Source organism: Pinus tabuliformis, chromosome 8 (assembly GCF_031772625.1).
Source record: "Pinus tabuliformis cultivar Carrire ecotype Pingquan chromosome 8, CPIR1, whole genome shotgun sequence".
Lineage (NCBI taxonomy): Eukaryota > Viridiplantae > Streptophyta > Pinopsida > Pinales > Pinaceae > Pinus > Pinus tabuliformis.
In genome coordinates this window covers 926,025,247-926,045,109 of record NC_142294.1, presented here as the reverse complement: position 1 = coordinate 926,045,109, position 19,863 = coordinate 926,025,247, and the positions used below count along the sequence as shown (strand labels likewise).

Genomic DNA, 19,863 nt, shown 5'->3' with positions numbered 1-19,863 from the left:
TTGTTAAACTCATATATTAAAATACATCATTTTTTTTTTGGGCCCATAGATGTTTTGTGTGCAGACTCCACCATTCACTAAGTCACACAATGATTGTTTGAGAAATAATATATATGTAAAAGATTATGTTAAATATTGGATATAGAAATCTTGAAAAGTAGAGATAGTTCAAATGAGAGTATCACAAGGTTATCTATTTATACATTCATATATTATATTATCACTTTGTAAATTGCTACTAGGTTAAGTGTTTTATTAAGTTTTAAGAAGTAAAAAACTCTATGCAAAACACAACTAGGGACAAATAAGTGAGGCACAATTGAACACTGAAAAGTGATAAATCCTGTCCATGGACTTGTAATAGTATATGGAGCACATTTAGAGACTCAATGAATCATAATTAAACACTATGTAGTGAAATTTCTAATATTGTTGAAGCATGCCTTTTGTAATGTTTGTGAAGCAAATCTTAATTAGAGACTAGGATGTGAACAACTATGAAAATAATATTCATGAACTTACATGATTGTAATAGTTTGTGAATTTTCTTTCTTAATATTTTAATTTTAGGGTTTATAGAGTTTCCATTGTCATTTACATTCCATAAATCATTTTTATTAACCATCAATTATGTGCATTGGTGCCTATAATAATTGGCATTGTTTAGATGTTGTCAAAATAGTAAATACCAACAATCTCGATGGAACATCATAACTTCCCACTCCATCCAAATTGAACAACCATTTCATTTTTGTTAATTGATTTTTTTTTTTACTTAACATTGTCTTCTCTGGGTCTTTTAACATTGTATTAGTAGCCTTTTGGTTAAAATGTGATGCATGAATTAATACAATTTCAATCATGTTCCTATCACCCTTAAAACTCAATTTCTCAAGGATTCCACTAAAATCTCTATACACACAATGGAAATGGATACATTATTGATTTATTTAGTTTTGTTGTCTAGTAGGTGGATATTACTATTTCTAACATCTAATAAATGAACTAGACTTTGGTAGAAATTTTTTCCACTTGCCACTAATAATCGTGCGGACATTTTTTTCTTTTTTCTGAGCTTCATAGTGCTCTAAACAATCATTGTTAACTCAACAAACACAACAACTTTGGTGCAATATATAACCTTTTTTTTCAACTTTATTTTTGAGGCTTGTTAGTTTCACAAATATCTTTCTCACAACCATATCACATGGACAACCCAAATATGCATATATGCATGTAATGCACTTAGTTTCCTTTTGAAACTATTCCTTATGTAATGTATATAGGATTATTTTGAAAAAACAATAATGTCCATAGGAATGGAAATTAAGTAGCCATTATACGTACATGAATTATAAATAATGTAAGGAAATAACATAGTGTGGTTCAACATAGCAAAGTAAATAGTAAGAAAAATGATCTTATTCAAGATTATCTATAGTAATTGTTTGAATTGGAGTTATTTACCACCTAGCCACTATTTTATAGCATAAGCACCACCTCCAAGTCAGGTTATGAAGCGAGAAGGGTGAAGGGTGAAGTGCGTAATCCGTTGGATAACTTATGTCTACCATCCTTTGTTATGACTTTCTTCTTTTCCACTTGCTAACCATTTATTGTTGTTGTCAAGTCAAATTCACACATTGTTTGATTGATTGAAGAATCACATATTATCAATAAGTTTATCTATCTTCGAGGATTTTTATTTGATTGAATTAGCTTGTTTTATTTCATTTCATTTGTATCATTTCCCTTCATTAATGTTACCTTGAAAAGGTCACGATTCTCTTAATCTATGTCATGTTGTCTTTCAGAGACTTTATAATTCACTAATGAACTTATGATCACATATTCAATCTTTTCTCCTAAATGATCCATCTCTAATCCATTTTATTAATATTTCTTTTAGATTCTTGTTTTGTATAAATGTTGTTGGCCCCTTCTTATACTTAAATATCATACTCCTTATTAGGATCAAACATGATTTGTTCAATCTTATTTAATCAATGGTATATAAATTAACTTTTCTTTACATTTAACTAAGCACCAACTTTTCTTCATGATCCTCATACTTATTCATATAAATTGTCATCTCTTTGTTTTCTCTAACTTAGTACACTTTATTACACCTTCCCTCTCATCTAAAGTGATGATCATTATCCTAGAATATTCCACATAAATGTCACATTGATGCTTATTATTATAAGCATTTAATAGTGAAAAGTTTGTATACTTTGTTGGTATCATCTATCCTAGATTGAACCTTGTGGTGAAGGAAATGTTATGCAACTTGTATGAGGACTTATGTTAACTAACATTCCAACATAAAACTATGCTTTCATGTCCACACATTCACATTCATTGTTGATACTAATACATCATTCTTCTAGTATCTCTAATCATTCATTAATCAATCATGAATTTCAGTCCCTTTTAGACTTTCTTAGGTAACCCTGTTTTAAATCAAGGGGCAATTTTCATCTATCACTCATTGAAAACTTTCATTCCTTAATCAACCATAAGAGGCTCCTTTGCTAACTCGTTTGTTTTAGCACAAATTCTCCTTAGAAATTTATTTTCCTCATTGAAAATATAATATAAGTTGTCGTCACCTAAAGGATGCATAAATTAATATCTCGTCTTAGTTCTCCATAATTTCCTATACACCTATCAATGCCCTACTCTCTACTAGTGTAAAATAAACATGAAGGACATTAATTTCTTCATACTACCACAACACTTGTGTTGAATGAATTTGCAAGTTTCCAAGTTAATCTTTTTGATATATACAGACAATGTAACACCCATAATACCACTACAATTCCATAATATCACTACAATTCCGACAATTGTTTTTCTTTTCCTTTTTTTTAAGGATATATGTATAATTATCAAAGAGCATTATCAACTTATATTTTTAATACCTTAGTTTATTATAATGGAATGACTTTTTTACCAGTGTCCATCTAGACCATAATATATGTTTTAATTTTAATGAGACCCTTTTATATGAACTTCTCATTTATTGATAACATGATATTGTTGCCAATATAATATGTTTAAATTATTGATAACTTGTATATTTAAATCTCATATTATTCATTTTCAATTTACCTTCAATTATAGGAATTCTCTAGAAAGATATGGTTAACCCATTTTTACACAATATATACATACATATACTTATATATACACTCATCCTTTTAGTATATTTTGTTGTACCCATGACATAACTGCAATATACTTGAACATGTAATCACTAAAGTTTGTTAATGTGAAGTGATAAAATAAAAAACTAGAAAATTAAAAAGGTTAGTGCAAATGTCTTAAGCATTCGTAAATCTCGTTTCAAGATTTTTTTTTTCCCTTTATTCCTTTAATAGACACTTAACCCTATAGGAGGCTACACACTCCTTGGACATATAGTTGGGTTTTCTTTGATTCCAATGTCAATAATTCTTTGATATGAAATTTTTGCCACAACTTGCATAAATTTTGGTGGGCACTAACCTTTGTAAATTTACTCCTATCTAAATTTATACAAAGAATGACATAAATTATGGTGGGCAGTAACAATAATGTAATGAATGTCCCAAGGAACTCTACCATTGGTGTATATGGATTCCAACTATTTAATTCTATGCAGTAGTTTAACATTATGAGCATGATTATTATTTTTTTATATATATTTTAATTTTTTATGGTTAATTTGTTATTTTATATATGTAGTGAGTTGTAAACTCTTCTCCATCTATATATATAAAAATTTAAAATTTTACTTGCATAAATTTGTAAAGTAAACTCAAGTTGTATCTTTATGACATATACAATTTTGAAAAATATGACTAAATATAAATAAAAAAGTCAAACTTGTATATTTTTAACTAACTACACATAAGATAATGTTAAATATACCACAAGGCCCTAAGATACAATATATGCTCTTTCTTTATTTTGCATGAAGGGAATGGGTGAAGCATAACTAGAAAGGTTATACTCTAAAGATTGATAATTAAATTAATTTAACAATTTTTTTAAATAAAATATACATAAAGATGAGTCAATATAATCAATTAGAATGAAAAGAATAAAAAAATAATTATAAATATTATAAAATACAATGATAATCAAAATATATATATATATATATATATATATATATATATATATATATATAAAATATTGGTAGTTGGTTTTCATGCCGGCCATGCCTTGCATGAAGCCCACGTGTCTCTCGTGCTCTCCCTCATAGGATACATAAAACCCTCTCTCCACTTCTGTCTTTATTGCTCCTTGTTTCCAACCGAAACTATCGTTTTCTTGTGTTTTTTTCTTTGAGCGAGAAAATTCCTTTGCTAGTTTATGTTACCCAGGGAAGATTCGAATATTTAAGAGAACAACGTTTTCTAGTTTTAAGTACCTTAGTGGCTTGGTATGGCGTTTGCTGGATTCATTAGTATACATAATAGATTCATTAGTAACATATTTTTAAAGAGTACTTGTCTTGTCTTATTTTATGTGAAGCTAAATATGCATTCCTATTCTCTTAACATTTTTATTTTTTATTTTTTAATAAAACCTTTTTCTCATTTTTATACTTACATTTTACTTATATATTATATTATATTTCTATATTCATTTTAGTGCCATATATATATATATAAATAAGTATACTCATTTGTACTATTTTTTAATTCCTCATTTTCCACGATGCCAAGTTTTGGGGATGACAAGAATATTTGGATGCTCTGTTAGATGACAAAATGTTGTAATTCTAGCAATTTTTTTTTTATTTAGGAATGGAAGAAATTAATAAATTATTGCATAAAAATAAAGATAAAATGTAACTAGTTTATTTAATTTCAAATTTGATTAGATCACTGGGTAAACAAAAGTAATGTTACACACTCTAAGAGTATTTTACCAATCTCAGGAAACATTGGAGTTCCATACTGTAATAATATTATACCAATCTCAAGCAATACTGGAGTTCCCGGTCTTACATCATCTTCTTAAACAAAAACATTTTTGTTTGATTTTTTTAAAGTATCCTTAACAAAATATCATCAATTTAATTGAGGCCTGCATTGTTGGTAAATGCTAAATGAATTTTACCAACATTTATTTGTCTGTAGTTGTGTCCCAGTGGTTGCATTTTTAGGTGCAAATGTAAAATAAATTTCTTAGTTGACTTTGGTTTCTTTTCTCGACAATATTTAATTGTGTAAACAAAAAAATGAAGTTGATTGATTTTCTGCATAGACATGTTGCTGTTTCGAAACCAGGGGACACACACAATCTAGACACTTAAAAAATGAATTGATGGAAGGTCTTCCAACAACACAATTTGGAGTAGGTTGCCGAGAGGGGAAGAGAATGAGGAACAAGTCAATCATCTTCTCACACAGTTCCAAGATGAAAGTGCTTTGCAACTTATTCTCAACTCCCATAGATCGGCCAAACCCTTAAATCCATTGCTGAATTCAGATGTTGGGGGATTTGATTACATTGGACTTGACGATGAATTAGCTCGTTGATATTCCAAGCTCAAAGCTCCTCCTCTTGTATTATTTTTCTACAACTTCTTCTTCCTCGTGATAAGAATCAACTTTAAATGGAATGGGATTGGATCTAGGTCGCCAATAAAGTTTTTTGTGATTCTGCAGGAGAATTGTGGTTCTTTCAATCCTTTTCCTAGTTCTTTATCCATTTCTATGGGCTTGGACTGTAATTGGAAGCATATGGTTTACCATTGCAAGAAATTTTCTAGCTGAAAATGGTAAAAGATGGGGCTTCCTAATTTGGTTTCTTTTTAGTTTCTATGGACTTATTTGTATTGCCTACATTTCTACTGTGAAGTGGTTGATGTGGAGGTAGGCACCTCCACAATGGGCACAAGGGTTTCCTATTTCTGAATTTGTGGTTTTTTGGTTCATCTTATCAGAGTGCCTAATTAGGCATTTGAAGCTGCTGGGAAGGCATTGTGGGGCATGGTACAAGATACTGTGACATATCACCCTTGCCTTTACTTGACACCAACACAAAGGGAAGAAATCAAAACACTTATTCAGGAGATTTCAAAATTCCGTATGAAGGCAGTGCCTGCAAATTATAGTGAGTGCCCTATCTTCTTTATGGATTTCCATGTTGGAATTAAGGTACGTGAGTTCCCATGTGCACATAATTTTCTTGTAGAATGCATTTAGGGATGGTTCGCCTTAACATAAAATTCCCTTGTTGTCATTGTTCTGAGTTTTCTAATTTGGACCTTATTGTTCTTGCAAACACAGAACGACCTCAAACTGGGGACTCTAGTATATATTCTTAGACCTCGGCAAGAAGCTTCATAAGTATGCTTAGTAGTCATTACATAAGAGCTCAACCTAAGAGGTAAAGAAACCTCTTGCATTTACAGGAGAAGAATATGCTCCGTACTATTAGGGCGGAGAACTTAGTTCACATTGAAATGAGTATAGGTGAAATGGTGAACGAACCTTGTAGAGGGTTCAATTACAACTAATTTGGAGTCCAACCAATTAGAGAATTCAAGAAACCTTTCAAATTGAATTCATGTAGGCATAAAAAATCCTTTCAAGTCCTCCACATATCATGAAATTATCGAACATGGTTATAATGTACCGATTTCTTCAATCATTGTCAGGAAACTCAGATGATACGAAAAATATGAAATTTCGAGGGTGATTCGTTGCTTAGCAAACCAGTGATAGGGAAAGTGTGCACTGCTTAATGGGAACTTACTAGTATTTATAGGAAAATCGCTACAATGACCCAACAATTTTGATTTCAAGAATGATGGACCGCTTCAAAGAACTAATGGAAAAAAATGCTTTCAAACAACTCTCCAAAATAACAATCATATCATTTACAAAGATTCGCCTACTAGCACTGTCATAGAGAATTGGAGTCTTTAACGCTTGATCAAGCACTCAGAAACAAAAAATGTACCTGATCAAGCACCTAAAGTCTTTCTAGTCTTTGAATCCACTTGTACAGGCTTGTTCTAAGGGTGGGTTTTCTACATTAGATGCGGTTTATTTTCAACTAGAGAATTTGAGTCAAGAAGAACCTCCATACAACTGAGTAGTAGTCAACTGCATAAGATTGGCAAACATCTAGGACCTTGATCGAGCATTTTAGACATTTGAGGCCTTTAAAAAAATAAATAAAAAAAATTATGGCCTCATATTATTATGGAATATATTTATATTTCAAACTCTCACATCCTTATTCTCTGAAAAAGAGAAATTATGTGGATTTTTTATATATAAAATATATATTATTTGGCATTGTTTTTATTAGTATTTTTTATCATTAATTTATTTTTTAAATATAAATTCATAACAAGCTGGTGGGTTTTAGGCCTTAGATTTTGAATCTGGACTCTGATACCACATGTGAGGACCTAACCTATTTTTGTAACTAAAACTAAATTTATCATTTAATTTAATCACAATAAGGAAAGTATTGTATTTATAACAAATCAATTATTTGACCAAAAACACAAAATTTGATTTTCAATGTATTAAACATGTAAGGAATTTCATTTGTAACACTTTACATAAATAAAACAACAATTGATAGAATACATGTTCTAGTGGCTTGGTTGGGATGCTCTTGACCATGTTGGGAAGCTTCTACTAGGATACCTAGTCGAATTTACTTCCTAGCCAACAAGGAATGAGATCCTAGCCCAAGGAACCTCCACAGGTTCCCTATCCCTCTGATCCCAAGTCCAACCAGCTGTAGTGTGTCCAATTTAGAACCAATAGTCTCCAATAGATCCAAGTTTGAGTTCTCTCACTTTTGCCTCCATTCCCTCCCTTTTCTCCTCTACATTCCTCCTCTCGAAATAAAATCCTCCCATCCAAAATAAAGAACCAAGATCTCCCTCCCTTCTTTTCTCATCCTCCTTCCCTTAATGTCTCTTCCTCTCCTCCACCTCAACCACTTACCGTTAATCCCATGACTATGCCTCATCCTTTTATTTTAATATCCTTGACTTTTCTTACCATATATTATCTAAATGTAGATTTGAGAAGACACCTCGGGAATATAAATATGGATATTTAATTTAGAATTAAATTGGAGAAGACCATATCTTATCCAAAAGTGTATTTGAGAAGACACCTTGGGAATAGAATAATAACAAATAATAAAAGTCATATTAGTAAAATAAAATTACAGATTCACAATTGTATTTTTATACCAATATTACTTAATACTCATAAGTCAATATCTGTAGGTTAATTAAACACTAATAAAAATTAGTCTGATAGGGTCAAGTAGGGCATTACACACACATAAATGCATGATATGATAACAAAGTTCATCTAGTGTGGACTACGTCTCTAGGCCTGGTGTCAAGAGTGGGGAGGCCACTTCATTAGTTGTTGCAAGAAGATGATGAGTACAAGATGCAATATTTGTATATACAAGGATGAACCCCCTTAATTAGAGTGACATGTCTCTCTCCCAAGAGAAATTCTTCTATAAGAACTCCCACTCATAAAATCTCTCCTTCAGCATGACAAAATGACATACTCTCACATAAAGTGGCATGTAAGGGTTTTCTCACAAAGTGGCATACATGGATCTCAGAATAAAACATCATCTCAACAAAATAAAATGAGTAGATGACAACAATACACCTTATACCTATAGTTCCAGGGATGACCTATAAATTCACTTCTCAGATGAAGAAACTATGTGCACCATTGCATTCCTTGTGAAATATTGTGAAATTTGACTGTAAATTTGACTGCTTTCTGTCTCGATCAAATTTGGGCTCCCCAAGAATCTTTAGATTTCTCACAAGATTCTCTTCTGGACATGGGTGAAAAATATGTTACTTAGATTAGAAAATGGACTGCACCATCAGACTCTTAGTGAAAAACTGGTTCAAATGAGTATAAACTTGGCATGTTTCTGACACCGTAAAAAATTAGCCCCTAGGGAATCTCCAATATTGCTCAATGATTCTGTATGGGAATATTTTGTGGAATATTCTAGGGAATATTCCCTTGGAATATTATCTATCTCGAAAATCACGCTCGCAATGTGTCCAGGTTCTACTGTACAGCTCCTCTCAGCCTCTGATCTCCAATGGTCGAATGGTAGAAATTCTCGTTTAAATATAAAATTGAGGGCGATATTTTCAAAGCCAACCCTGCTTGTGATTCGTTGTCGGGCTTGATAAAAATACTTGTCATTGGGGAGGTCTCAAGGTCAAGCCCGTGGGCCTCCCATTTTGGTTTGTGGCCATGGCATATATTACGGTGTGTTTGGTTTGTTAGACCATTGGTCGGCGGGCCGGCCATGCGGCCTATGCGTGTTCAAGCCTTGCTAGTCTAAAAATGTGATATGGCTGTCAGCCTGGCTATTGGGATGACCAAATATTATATATATATAATATTACATGGTTGGGGAGGGGTCGACAGGTCCGCTGGTTTGGTGGCCCACCACCCTAATATATATATATTAACCAACAAATTCAAAAACTACCTACCATATTTTTAGGGTTATCGACAAAATTAAGTAAGCGACAATTTCACCAATTCTGACCGCTGATAGGTGCCAAATTTTCACTTCATTAACTACCACCAAATTTAGCCAAACCTTAAGATTTAGCTAGCTTCAAAATTTAGTTAACGACCTACTAAATGTAGCTAGTGGGGCCAAGTTGACCAAAAATTTGACTGTGAATATCTCGAGCATACATGGTCAGGTGTCATCTATGCTGTTGGAATTAGGACAACGAGCTCTATGTTATGGTTCTAGTTTTGACAAAATCTAAAGTTTTTCATTTTTAGCCTTCCTAGAGCCACCTCGATCAACACCTACATCAAGCTTCCCATTAAAGAAATATTTATGAGCTCTTTCTCATAAGGTCCTCTACATAATATCTTGCTTTATATAGAGTTGCAACATTCATCCAATGAAATCCTCAACTAGATTATCTTTCCATTTCACCAAGTATTCCAGATATTCCTTCCCTTTAGTCTTCTTTGCAACCTTTGTGTCCAAAATCATTTCAACTTCCAAATTTTTTTCCATAGGAATTTGTTTTACCCACTGCTTCTCATTGAATGCATCACTATCTGTGTTTTTTGTAGTTGAGTGTTTGTCACTTGCTGGATAAGGATACAAACCAGTCACATTTGAAATAACAATGCCTGTAGGTAACTCTTGTTCATAAGAATTTGCAGAAAAATTATGAAGTATCTTGCAATGAATTATTTTCTTCATCTTAAGTTTATTATATTGCTTCCTCAGAATCTCTCCTTTCTTAGGTGAGCTAAGACCATGCCTCCGACCTCAAATTTCACTTCTATTATTTTTAAATCTTCTTTCAACTCGTATTTAGAGTTGTTGACTTGTAACCTATGCTTAAATTGCTCATGCAACTCATTCATTTCTGCTGCAAATATTATCCTTCAGCACTTATTTGTTCCAATCTTCCCAAATATTGTAGTTCACAAACTCCCCTAGGATGCATTCCATACAAAATATGAAATGGAATTTTCCCTGTACTCCTATTTGGTGAATCATTATATGTGAACTCAGCTTGAGCTAATACGTGATCCCATTGCTTGGGATGATCACCCACAAGGCTTCTCAATATGTTCCTGAGACTTCTATTCACAACTTCAGTTTGTCCATTAGACTGTGGATGATAAGCTTAGATAATGTTTAACTTGGTTCCAAGTTTCTTCCACAAGCTTCTCCAAAACTTCCTTGTAAACCTTGTTCCCATGTTAGAAATTATACTCTTCGAAAAACCATGTAGTCGAACCATTTCATTGAAAAACAAATTAGCCATATGTGTAGCATCACTAGTTTTGTAACATGGAATAAAATGAGCCATTTTTGTAAATATGTCCATGACTATAAGTATTGAGTCATTACCTTGCTAAGTCTTTGGAAAACCCAAAACAAAATCCATACTCACTGAGTCCCATGGTCTACTGGGAATGGGTAAAGGAGTATATAGTCCATCATTTTGACTCCTTCCTTTCACTCGTTGACACACTTTGCACCTACTCACATATTTCTGCACATCCACTTTCATCTTTTACCAAAAATAAAAATGGTTTAGTTGCCCAAGTGTCTTATGAACACCAAAATGTCTTTCCAGCCCTCTATTGTGCTTTTATTGTATCAAAATATCTCTCATAGAACAATTGGGAATACATAGTCAGATGTTATTGAATAATAAACCATCCTACAACATGAACTCTTTCCATGGACTGCTATCTTTGTTTACAAGATTCTTGCATGTATAAAAATATTCTTGAAAATCAACATCAACTTCATAAAAATCCTTCAAATAATCAAAGCCTAAGAGTTGCACTTGACTATCTTGCATGATCAAACTTCTCTTGCTTAAAACATCGACTAACTTATTTCCTTGTCCACTTATATGCTTTAGAATAAAGGTTAAACTCTACAGAAATTAGACCCACTTGGCATGATTATGATCCAACTTATGTTGCTGCATTATACACTATAATGCAAAATTATCAGAGAACAAAACAAACTCCTTAGGCATTAAATAATTCATCCATTGCTTCAAAGCTTAAATCACAACATAAAACTCTTTGTCATAAGAGGAGTATTTTTGTTTTGAGTCACTTAACTTCTCGCTAAAATATGCAATAGGTTTATCTTCTTGGCTCAGTACAACTCCAATATCTGTCCCACTGGAATTACATCTTACTTGGAAAAGCTAATTGAAGTTGGGAAACTTTAACACTCGCCTCTCAGTGATCTTCTTCTTCAATAGTTGTAAACTTTTCTCTATTGTTGTTGTCCAAAAAATGGTTGTGTGTGTTTCTTGATTATATCTATGATAGGTGCGCAAATACCACTAAAGTTCTTGATAAACTTATATCACCAATATCAACGCATAGGAATAAGACTACAATCAATAACAATTCACAATAGAAATCAATTTGGTTTAAACATAAGGATTTGATTCTATCTCAAACCATGTAACAATCACAAAATATATAGTCCAAATTGTTGTTCATTTATGCCATTCACACAAAAATACCTTCGAGTTCACATATATTGGAAAGTACAGGCGAGTCTGCAAATTTCAGAACTGTAGTTACACAAAGAAACAATGAGTTCCTCTCTTCTCCTCTCTTTCTAGAACTTCCCAACACTCTTTCCTTTATTCCCTAAAAACTGACTATGACAACCAAAAGTCATGAAAATTAATTGATTCCCCTTCTCCACAAAACAAGGGAACTGAAAACTATATTTACATTAGAAAATAAATTATTCAAGTTATTTCTAAAAATCAACTCACTCCTAGATTTAATATTTACAATTTCTTAACAAAACATTTAATTTTTTTTTCCAACATTACCATGTAACCATCCCGTCACATTGGTAAGCTCTTGTTCAAATTCTTTATCTATTGTGTTCGGCCTATGCACCTACATCAACTAACAACCCGTCAAATCTTAGATGGCATGTGAAATAGTGGGATGAGGCCCAATGTTTAATGCTTTCAGAATTTCTACGTATGTACATAAAACTATTTGTAGAAAAATGAAGTTATATGCAATATGATATAAATTCAAGGAAACAATTATGAATGGAAAATATATGGCATTAAACTAAAAATATGAATAGAAATACAGCTGAAAGAAATGATCAATTTATGAGCAGATTTAAGAAAATACCTCGTCATCCCAAAGATCACGTGTGAATGTAATAAACTGTAACATATAACTCATAAACACAGATGCAATTTTCAGCATAGGTTTTTGTAAATATAAGTAAGAAAATTCAGAAAAATATGCACTGAAAGATGGTTGTAGAAACACTACTTTTATTAATAAAATGTGAGTACAACTTCTTGTTCGATCAATTCTTGTACAAATTGTTGACTAGAAATCAATTCAAAAAAATTGTTTAATATCTAAATGATTCATGCATAAACATTCAAGTGATAAAAATCAAATAAAACAATATGTGCAGTCTTTCGAGAACTCTCCAATATGATAATATCAACGAAATACTTAGCAAAATTTTAGCTAATTAGCACAAAAATAAATATCAAACCTTCTAATAGCATAAAGAAATGTAGGAAAATAATTGATGACTGGAAAATATCATTCAAGAAGAATATGAACGTGCTCTTCTCCTTGTCACTCCTAGAAAAGTTCCCACCTCACTGTTTTTTCCATCCCCTCCATTGCCTTCTTCCAATTTTGTATTCCCTTGCGATGGTTAAGGATCTCAACTACTATTATAATTTATTTCTTTATTTATTTAAGTGTCTTCAAATATGTTTTATAATTCAAGGAGGACGTAGAAGGAGTTATAATTAAATTTTAATTAAATATGGTTGATAGCCCCACCCTATCCTCCCCTCTCATCATATGTCCCATAAACTGAAATTCACCCTTGTGACTCTTGCATGCATCATGTGCATTTCTAATATCATAAAAGTAAATATATATAAAAATACCATGTCAACCATCGCATAACAGCTTGTGCCTCCCAAAATATATCATCAACATATATATATATATATATATATATATATATATATATCATGCCCAAAATAAAGTGTTGTTTCAAAATAAAATGTGTTGAAAACAATGTTATAACATATGCCATAAATATAAGTCAACATGAAATAAAATGGATAGTGAAGTAAATAAAAAATATCATGTTAATTATGGACATCTATTGTAGCTAGTTTCCAATTCTTTTCCATTACTTTTCTTTTCCTTTCCTCCTCCTTGTATCTCTAGATGCATGTCTTCAAAGGAAACATCCCTCTTATCCTCTATCCTTGAAGGAATAGTATGAATATGGGAAGAAGTGGCCTATGGAGAGGAGTGTGCAGTGATGTAGATGGATGAAGTGTTCCTACAAAAATGTGATTAGATCAATGTACAGGCTTGCTAGGCTGCTGAGACATGGCTTGTGAGAAAGTTGAAGGCGTAGGATGAGAAAAGATGAGAGGATGTATTGAATGGTATGAAATGGATGGTCAACATGCATATCCAAATGGTGGTGCAATGGGATTAGGATCCCATCCATCAAATTGAAGTGGCAGTTGCTATTGTGGTGGTTGATTCAGAATCTCTACTATACTAGGATGATTCAAGGGGATATTTTGAGAGAATTGTGAAGTAGGATTATGAGGTGGTGGGCCTCTGGAGCAGAGGTGACCAGTCTAAGTGAGTTGATTAAACTCCTTAGAATCTACATTGAAGTAAATAGATAATTGGAGTCTATCATTTCTATTTTCTCTCCATGATATATTCCCCCCTCTATATTATCATGTGGGCCTTTGCTAAGCTCATTATATACAATAGATAACCAAATATGTGAGTACAATGAGTCTCATAGTACAAGTCTTATGAAAAACAAAGTATATCAGATTTAGAATTATGTTTAAGCAATTGTTAGGGTATGTGAAAAACATACACATGGAAAAACATTATATACAGGGAAGGGAAAGTGCTCATGTATGGCATGGGAAAAAACTCTTTATATGTTTGATAGAGAGGAATTTTAGTGAAAATATGAACTTAATGTGTACAATTGACGTTTTTTTCTTTTCAAAGTCTAGGAAAAGAATATAAACTATAAAATGATGCCTTATTTCTTTTGAAATATAGATGAAATGAGATCAAATAGTTGAGCATATTTTACAGACAAAAGTATGGCAGCAGAATATGTTTGAGTGAGAAATAATATTGACATCACTTAGCACTAAGCATCATAAACATCATATAAATAAAATATATACAATAGGTTGTCATATTATGTAAACTAAGACATAACTCGATTATTTCATAACATACCCCATTGAAAACTAAGGAGTGAGTGAGTTGGCTTATGTCTTAGCAAGTGGTTCCTAAAATGCTTTTCATTGAACTGTATGCATACCAATACATAAGACGCCTGGATGATGCAGCCAAACAATATCCAATATTGATATATATCATGAATCCTCTTACTATGCATAATGGGAAGTAACATAAATTTTGTATACAATGTGGGGGATGCCATACTGGTGTAGGACGATGGGATGTGATAATATGGTGACTGAATATTTTTGGTTATAGAGCCTAAGTTGGGACTATATTTTATTTGTCCTATGGTAAAACAAACACTTTATGGTAATTGGTTCATAGCACCATGGAAAAAGGGATTTATTATACAAACAAGGTAGATTTATGGATTGCAAAGATTCAAAAATGAAGTGGTGAGTTTGGCATGGATGTAAAAAGAATTTGAATATAATAATACACCAAAGATACTTTGGTATTATGACCTGTTATAGAAAAATTTATGAGGGCTTGCAGTGTATAATAGTTGGCATAACAAAGGAATATATGACATGAAATAGGGTAAAAGTGACTAAGATTTTGTTGATGGCGTATATGCCCTCTCTTGTTCATACCTTGCGAATTATTCAATGAATTATTTTATGACTGAAAGAAATAGAAAATTGCAACGAGAGTTTCAGGATTACACTATAAAATGTAGATAATTGTGCTATGAACAGAAGGAGAGCTAGGCATCTCAAATTGTTGTAGACAATGAGCCTTTAAAGACATTCAATATGAACTATTATGCACTTCAAATTAATAAAAGTTATAGTGAGGTTATTTATTTACCAAGAAATCTCATTTCATTAGCCACATAGGTGAATTATTTTGAAAATAAATCTCTTTTTATGCTCCAAAACTGGCAAACCTTGAGGAAAAAATCAAAGGTTCTCAATGGATTTTTATAAACATGGTCAACGAGCGAAGGTGTTGCAGATTTAGGACGATTATTGGCCATAGAGAGTGAGGTTTCATGAATACAATGGGTTGGGTGCTGAAATAGAGCAATAGGTGGCCCTTTATTTTCATTATGATGACGTGAAAAACTTTGATTCAATTCATTCATGTTAAACTATTTTTGTAATAGGACAGAGTCATAATTTTATTATGTGTTCTTTTTGAAACCAATGGAGAGGAACTTAGGTTTTGACCCAGGTTAATCATGATAATCCAAAAACAACAAGTATGAATGCAGAGTTGAGTTCAACGCAAGGAAATGATACATAAAAGATAGTGAAATAGGTTTAAACCCTTTCAAAAGCAATAAATAGGGTTGAACAATGAAAATACTTGTTGAGATAGCTATCAATCTCTCAAAATGAGTGAGGAGCTAACCCATGCCTTTTTCCTGAGAACTTAAATAGCATGGTTGGGAAGTTATAGGTAGTTTATGAGCCTCCTTGTGCATCAAGACAAGGTTCCCATGAAACCTGGAACCTTGAAGCTTCCACCAAGTTGAGATAAAGACAAGGTTCCCATGAAACCTTCAAGCTTCCACCAAGTTGAGATAGCTTCAAAATGATTGCAGACCTAGTGAGGCTTATTAACTACGCCCATAGGTGGTAGCCCGATGCAACTCATCTTTTGAAGCAGATCACATACACTAAATTTACCAGAGCATCGTATCCATGCATTGATACCGTATGCAATGTATTTATTTAATCAAAGGTTATTACATGTATACAACAGTTGCGAAATATTATGCCGTAATAAATGTCTCCACATTGAAATTTAAATAGTACATTACCACCTTCACAATATACACCATCATCGTATGTTTTTTGTTGAGCCACATGCGTTGCATTATTTACAAGCATATATAATACATTGGTGGTAATTTCATTGATTATTAACCATGTTTTGGTTTTGCTATAAGTCGTTGGCACATGTGCTTTGTTATATTGTAAGCTTGGATTTTGACTATTTCACAATCAATATGATATTGTAGGAAATGTGGATGAATTAATCACCAAACATTTTTCCCGATGACCTTTGTATTTTATTTTAAAATTTACTAAAAAATGGATGTGAATATATTTGAACTTTTTAGCCTTAATGTCCACATCTCATGCTATCTATAGTCATCATAAGAGGCTCTTAATCATCAAACTAATTATGAGTGAAAAAAAAACTTTCAAACTCGCAACTACCATTTTTGAAGATAAATTTGCTTTGTGGAAGCAGTATAACCACATGGGATTTCCAACATAAGTTTTCATATGCCTCAATGCTAAGGCAAAGAAATAGTCATAGAACCAATTTAATTCTTGATGATAATATGCTATTTTTGTTTGGAAGAACATTTTGCAATTTTCCACTTTTAATTTCATGTTGCAATCACACATATCACGTACAAGCAATTTTGAAACCATTATAGAAAATTTTGCATATAGAAATAGGAAAAAACTACATATTTATCTCCTTATAAGTTATTATGCCAAGGGAGAGGGGACCCCACCTACCATGTTTTAATTAAAGTTTCATTTTAAAACTTTTACTCTTTGCTTTCAGGAGGAGGACTTATAGAATATTGCAATGGTTTGCGCTTTTGTGGGTAGGTGACTCAACATTCTAGTGACTTCATAGGGAGGGCTATGTAAAACAGACCAAAACACATGTTCTTTGTGGTGAAATCAATAAAAATTTCAATAATGAGAGATGGTAAGCAAGTTGTCATATAAGGGCAGGAAAGGGGATGCAAGGAATACAGATAAAGCATCATCTATGGTGTTTTTGTGCAGAAAAAAGATGAGGAAATGACTAGTAGCATAACAACATCATCTTGTTTCTTAGTTTGAATTTTTTTTTTTAAAAGGTATTTGCATAAAAATTCATACATATTAGAGCAGTTATTGATGATATCAAAGATAGGTCTAGCTGTAAGAAAAATGTAACTATACTCAAACATGGTTGATGTAAGTAAAAGAAAAAAACTTAAAACATAATAATGCAAAGAAAAATAGGGAGGGATGCCAACAAAAGTAATTGAACAGAAAGAAAAACAAGAAAATAAAATATAACTATGCAACAAGAAAATAAAAAATAAATGACTAGAAAGGAAACTGAACACGAATATATACAAATGGTAAGTAAAAGGCATTGTTTTATCCCTTATCAACCTCAATGTAGGGTTTGAGGTGTGACCCATTGGTTGTGTAAGAAAGGAGGTGATCGTTATTGTCCTTGAGAAAATATAAATTTATCCCAATAGTGACAATGATCACCAAGGGACCAATCCACAACTTCTGAAACTTAAAATGCTTTCCCTTTTCAGCATGAGAGGAATCCCATAGTAGGACCTTTTGACCAACTTGAAAAATTAACATTTTCGTACTTTTCATCAATTTTTTTAAATTGTTTGCATTATTCCTTTTATATTGTCTACTGAGTGATTTCTTTCTTCTTCCAATGCCAACAACACAAGGACTCTTTGAGGTATATCAGTTGAATTCAATTTCTCACTCTGCAGAGTTAACCACGACGAAGTTAATTTGATTTCTACAGACATAAAAACCACTTCGCCATAAACAAGTTAGAAAGGAGATGATTGAGTACTTGATTTGACAATGGTCTTATCTTCCCATAAGATGCATTTCAATAGAGTGTGCCAACTTCTTGGTTTATCATTGATGATTCTTTTGAGGATTATGATTAAATTCTTGTTGGTGGACTTAGCCTGACCATTACCTTGTGGGTAATAGGTCGATGATGTAGAGTGTTTGATCCTCCATTTAGTGCAAAATCAGTAAATATGGTAGAAATAAAGGATGATATATTATCTTAAATGATTTCAAGAGGTAGGTCAAATCTAGAAAATATGTTATTTTCAAGAAACTTAATCACTTATTCATTTTTGGAATTCTTTAGAGGTACCGATTCTGCCCATTTTGTGAAGTAGTTAGTAGCAATCAAGATAAATATGTGCCCAACAAATGAAGGTGGATTGATAGTTCCACATAAATTGCAATCCACATTTAGAAAAGGGAAAGACTGGGATGACCAGTTGCAAATGGAAAGTGTTAATTTTTTATTTTCTAACCACATTTTGTCATTCACTGTATCTTTGGACAAACTTATAACCATCCCTAAATATAGATAGTCAATAGAAACTAGACCTTAATATTTTGTGTTGTTGATTTGGCAGTGAAATGGATGCCAATGTGCATACTAGAAAAGATAGACCCATGGGAAACTTGTAATAGTTTGTTGGTTACCTCATTGTCTAAACAACATAGAAGAATTCCGTCAAAAGATATGCAAAAAATCATAGTATTAAGGATTAAGTATTTATAAGATTCAAGATGTAGTCTCCTTTGTTGAAATTTATCTAGATTAAGCAAAGTATTTCAGTGGAAATCACATAAGAAATTTTTTTGGCCTCATAAGTTGTGTTTTACTTAGCCAAATAAGGCCGAGGATAATTCGTTGGATATATAAAATTAAGGAAAATATTTCTGAAGTGGTTGCTTGACTATATTTGATCATTAAATGAGTCTAAAATTTAGCAAAAGATCAAGCTATGAATTTTTAAACAAAATTAATTTATGTATTCAGGCTTCTGTGATTCATAATAAATTAAGCAAAGTCTTTCAGTAGAATTCACATAAGAGAAATATTTGGCCTCATAAGTTGTGTTTTACTTGTCCAAATAAGGCCTAGAACAACTCGTTGGATATATAAAATTATGGAAAATATTTCTCAAGCGGTTGCATGACTATATTTGGTCATTACGTTAGTATAAAATTTAGAAAAAGATCAAGCTCCAAATTTTTAAACAAAATTAATTTCTGTGTTCAGGTTTCTGCGATCCATAATAAGTTAAGCAAAGTATTTCAGTAGAAATCACGTAAGAGAAATTTTTGGCCTCATAAGTTATGTTTTACTTGGCCAAATAATGCCCAAGACAACTTGTTGGATATATAAAATTATGGAAATTTCTGAAGCGGTTGCATGACTATATTTGATCATTAAATGAGTC

At 32.2% G+C, this 19,863-nt stretch overlaps 1 pseudogene; it reads left to right on the top strand.

Annotated features, from left to right (window-relative positions):
• Positions 1-5,619: 5,619 nt before the first annotated feature.
• On the top strand, positions 5,620-6,566 carry LOC149238549 (E3 ubiquitin-protein ligase SIS3 pseudogene; annotated as a pseudogene).
• Positions 6,567-19,863: the final 13,297 nt, after the last annotated feature.